At 44.5% G+C, this 5,343-nt stretch overlaps 1 pseudogene; it reads left to right on the top strand.

Annotated features, from left to right (window-relative positions):
- Nucleotides 1-4,577: 4,577 nt before the first annotated feature.
- On the top strand, nucleotides 4,578-4,692 carry LOC136650228 (5S ribosomal RNA; annotated as a pseudogene).
- Nucleotides 4,693-5,343: the final 651 nt, after the last annotated feature.

Below are 5,343 nucleotides of genomic sequence, written 5' to 3'. Positions count from 1 at the left end.
CTGCTGGATCACGAGATCTGCCAGCATATGGCCCAGATAGGACTGGGCCACTAGTCTCTGAAGCCAGATAGTCCTTATTAACAACCCTAATAAGTCTTCAACACACTGATGAGTTGGAAGCTAATGAGGTTTTAAAAAAAACCACAACACAATGGACCGAAGTGCTCTGATGAGATGAGACACATCAGTGGATGTATGTCCCTATTCATAGAAGAATTCAGCTAGGGCAGGGAGGCTGACACGCCCACATTGACAGTGCTGTCTTGTTATGAAGCATTCCCAACTTGAGACAGGAGAGATCATCAATGAAAGACAGCCAAGCTTGAAAGGATCCTTTGATGGTAAGTTCTGAAAATGGCATGCATAATGCCTAAAATGGGCACAGGCCCTCCAAGGGACTTTGCCCTCTTCCTTATGGACCTGTCAGAAGTGGTTTTTTCCCCTTGTTACTTTGCAACATAATCCTTTTCCTCCTTTCTCTTTCTATGTTTTCCCAGTGCTGCACACAGCCAAAGATGAATAATTTACCAGTACAGAGACAAGAGAAGTGTCACTCGGCTCATCCTTCATAAGCTTGTCACATGGACAAGAGGCATCAATGCCGTTATTTGGATGTGGGGAAATGAATGCTGAGACTCTGCCGAGATGCTCCAGCTTCATCAGTAAATGGTGCCAAGAGGGCAGGTTGTCTACTTTGTGCCAAAATGATGGCACAGAGAAAGGAAATGATGACAAGCCTCACTGACAGGTCCTATCTGATGTCAATAATAGACATGTCTTTCAACTGGGGCTTACAACATTTTGGAATTTGAATTTCTCTTTGAACAACAGGGTTCCTATGTGGGGGGTTGCATTGAAGAAAGCCTATTTTATCAATTCTCTCAAACTTTTAACCACAAAACTGCTAATGCTCTATGTTAATCACGTAGGTTCACAAGTTCTTTTGAACAAACTAGTATCAATGAAGATCTCCAGCTGATTACAAGAATCCTAACAGCACCAAGAGCTACCAAACAAGCACCAGCAGGGCTAGGCGCATTCTGGCTGTCACAAAAGGCAACGTGCTGGAGTAAACAGGCTGGCCTCCGCCAGAAGCAGTGAGCGGATAGCTCCATGTAGTAATGGACTGCAGATGCCTGCCACTCCAGGTGAGATTGTCCAGGAGATGGGAGGGGATCAGGGGGCCCAACACAATGAGATGGGTGGAACAGGGAGACAACAATGATAGGAAGGAAGGCTGACTGGGACTGGGAAGAGGGCAGTTTCAGTGGCAGCAGCCACCTAACCTATGCCAAAACCTAACCCAATATGACTCCTGCTGCATCCTGCAGGGGAGTTTTGGCCTCCAAAGGCCTCCTTGGGACAAGGGAACATTTGTTCCTTTGCCCCAGGGTAAGCCCCTACCAGCCTGATGGGTTTACTTGTACCCTCACTAATAATATTAGTGGTGCAAGTCTGCATGGACCCATGAGAGTGGATCAGTTTCATTTTGAGTTTCTTTTCTGTTAATTATGACACTGTGCTCAAAAGGCCCTGAAGCACAATGACGTCTGGGCCCCAGTGCACTTGTGCAAAGGGCACACAATCATCACCCCCAAGCCTCATCCCTCTGCTCATTCCCAGCACTTCCTCCACTATTTATTGAATGGGCAAAAAGACAGGAGGGCAAGAGGACTTGTCAATGGACAGGTAGGCAGGCTTGGTGGTAGGTAAACAAGCTGTTCCTTCCCCCAGCATGCTCCAAGCAGTGGGCAGAAATTCCATTGTCATTGAGAGCATCCCAGCCACATAGGCCTCTTGGGGTGAGAGGAAAGGAAGTGGTTGGCAGACTCCCTTCTCTTTCCCTTCCAAAGGTCAGCCAAGATGGTCCAAGTGGTGGGAATCACTTGGCCATTCAGAGCACCCAGTTCTTGACTGTATTGGCCTCTGGTGGAGAGGGAAGAGGACGTACCCATATAGATTTTCCCCCTCCACCCAAAGGCTAATAAGGATTTCTTTCAGTATCAGGGACTTGAGGACTGCTGAGGGAATCCTGTTGGTTGCTTCAGGAGTTACAATAGCCTCAGAGGTCCCTTAGGAAAATCTGGAGGTATGACCAACCCAGGTAGGCCCAACCCTGTCTATTGCTGCACAGAAAAGTTACACTTTTCTATTAAATTTACTTGTGGCATGGATTACTATTGCAGGGTTCAGGTTCATTTGTCTAAAAAGGAACTGATCATATGGAACAGATCCTCAGAACATCTCCCTCCCTCACACACACACACACACACACACACACACACACACACACTAATAGCCCCTTAGAACCTGTGATGTATTGAATAATCCATTGCAAACAAGAAGATTTTTTTCTTGTGCAATCCAATTAAGGCAGCCTCTGTTATTTTGATGGTCCCATTAAACAGATAGACTATATGTGTGATCAAGTAGAAGCAGTATTTCTACATAGTCTGTAGACTTTCCTGAAATTTGTATGTAGAATAAAGAGGGGAACAAAAGTTAGTACATTCCAGCTAATAAAAAGAAGGTTGTGTCTAGGCCCAAGTAAACTTACTGATTTAGGGTGCAATCCTAACCAACTTTCCATTACTGGAAAGCTGTGCCATAGCTGTGCCAGTGGGGCATGTGCTGCATCCTGCAGTTGGGCGGCAGTGATAGAGGCCTCCTCAAGGTAAGGTAATGTTTGTTCCCCTCCTTCGGAGTTGCATTGCCCTGGTGTCAGTGCTGGAAAGTTGGTTAGGATTGCAGCCACAGAGTACAAAAGGCTTGTGACAGCTCTTTGTTAATCAAAATTTTAAATAGAAAATGTAACTGGTACAACCATTGCTAGTTCCTAACGACATTGGCCAAATCTTCCTGTCCAACAGCAAAATGGACACATTCAGATTTATCATTCTGTTTTTAGAAAGAGGGTGAGGATAAAATGCTTTAGGATAGCTTTTCTACATTGATCAGAATTTTATTGCTGCCTGACACTTTTTTAAAAAAAATTTCGGATTCTTGTTTAAGGTTTTCTTTTCTTAGTTTTCGTTATTGTGTGTGAAGTTAGTGTTCGGTTGTTGTTTTAAAGTGTAATCTGGTTTGAGTTTCCTTTCTTGATGGAGAAGTGGAGTACAAGCAATAACTAGTTGATAAATAAATATTTTTTTAAAAAAAGCAGGATTATCTCACAGATTTCTTGCACACTGCCATACCTGACGTGATCTCTTATTGGATCTATTTCAGTTAGTACCTGCATATGCAAGTTTTGGAGTTACACCAAACTCTTCATCAGGTGAAAAGAGAAGGTATCTCAATCTCAAGGATACATAGAAGTTAGGTTTTATTATAATGTGAATGTTCACCCTGGGAATGGATAGGTGGGATATAAATGCCTCAACAAACAAACAAAGCCTATTATCAAGTCCCCCACCCCATCCTTTGTTCCATTTATACAAATATACTTAACATGACTTAAGGAATAGACTCTAGGGCAAAAAGAGGGGGGAAAGCTGCTTCATACTGAAGAACACTCTATTTAATGCAGCCCTTGCCATTAATCTTTTGTCAAATTTTACTTGCCACAGCAATGCTGCTGTAAATCATGGATCCTATCATGCAGCCACTGTCAGTGGAATCTCCTCTATAGATTTAAACAGCTGCTTTAAAAGTCAAACTCCCTCTCCCCTCCCCCATGCCCCACCAAGCTTTCCCTGCAAACCTTTGAAAAAAAAAATCTGAAAGGCTGTGCTTTATAGTCCATGCCTGTGTTTTCTCACACTTTACTATTTGTCAATTAGCAAGGTCAAAGAGCTCCCCTTTGGAAAGCTTGAAACAACACCCTCCCTTCTGGTTTTAATGCAATACAGTGGTTTCTGTACTATCTCCTCCTGCATAGCAAAGTATCTCCCCATTTCCCTTTGTAATTGCACATCACTGATTCCTGGTCAGAAGTGGTAGCAGACGGTTATCAGACACTTTAAAAACCATCAGAAAGTGTTGTTCTCTTAAAACAGAGCAAAAGTGTCCTCTTGGAAGAATGGCAATTTCTGAGTTAGGAGAAAAGTGTATGACACATCTTGCGACTCAAACTGCAAGTTTATGGACTCCAAGCCAGAGGTCCAAATTAGACATATAAAGCTATGGAAAAGACATAGCCCCTAGGGAAAGCAAGGATGCCCGTGGCCAGTCCAGCCTTGAAGCAAACTGATGTGGCTTGCATCGGCAAGGAAGCAAACTGATGGGGTGGGATAAGTGAGTGGATAGTGGATTCAGAGGGGCATTCACTGCCTCCCTCTGCCCTGATGCAGATGCAGGCTACACTGGTTTGCTCCTGCTCGCTAAAAGCAAGCAAGGGCCAGACTACCTTCCCTCCCTGAGTACCATCCTTGCTTGGAGTTTAAACTTTAAAGGGAGTGGCAAGGAGCTTTTTGGGGGAGGTGCATGTACATATGCCTCCCCCAGCCGAGCTAGCAGTCGGGGCAATGTCAGGCAGTGGACCCAGTTCAGCCAGACCTGAGGAAACCCCACTGACACAAACATTCTGGGTCCTTCTAGATCAGGAAAAGTGCCACATATTGGGTAGTCAAGACTTTGCCTAGAAAGTTACCCTGCACATGCCCAATCTCGTCTGATCTTGGAAGCTAAGCAGGGTCAGGCCTGATTAGTACTTGGATGGGAGACTGCCTGGGAATACTGGTGCTATAGGCTTATACCATAGTCTTTCGAGACTGAAGGTTGCCAACCATTACCAGGAGTTATCATATGGTGGATCTTAAACAGCTGTCCTCAGTGATGAATTAGAGAAATATTCTTCAACCTTGGAGTTGTGATCGCAGTGGTGTTGTGAAGCAACATTTGTGGGGCCAAGGCAAATTAGGGGAACCAAAACAGCCACCAATTATACCAAGTCATATTGTTAAGGTGGCATGGTGCAGAAAGAGCCAACATTCTACACATGAAAGTATTGACACACTGCAGGCATACATGGGATTGTTGCTGAGCCTTGCTCCACTGTTAACCTTTGTTGACTGCTGCCTGCTATTCTGTGTTATTTAGCATGAGCTTAACCAGCACTGACATAAAAATCAAGGGGATTTATTATCTTTATGAGCAAAAATGATTGTGCTAGGTTCAAAAAAAAGCCTGCCTCCCTGCAACCTGTGGGGACATGAGGTGGGCAGTGATGGGGGTGGGAGATGGGTGGATTGGGTCCCAGGAGGGGGCGGGCTCAACTGTGGCTCCCCAGCTTCATACTTTATTTGTTTTTTTTAATTGGGGTCATGGCACAAAAAAGGTTGAAGGCCACTGAGTGAGATGATCCAATGATCTGACTCAGTGTAAGGCAGCTTATTATTAATT

The sequence above is a fragment of the Tiliqua scincoides genome, chromosome 4 (assembly GCF_035046505.1).
Source record: "Tiliqua scincoides isolate rTilSci1 chromosome 4, rTilSci1.hap2, whole genome shotgun sequence".
NCBI classification, from domain to species: Eukaryota; Metazoa; Chordata; class Lepidosauria; order Squamata; family Scincidae; genus Tiliqua; species Tiliqua scincoides.
The sequence above is the reverse complement of the archived record's forward strand: the minus strand, read 5'-3'. Positions and strand labels throughout refer to the sequence as shown.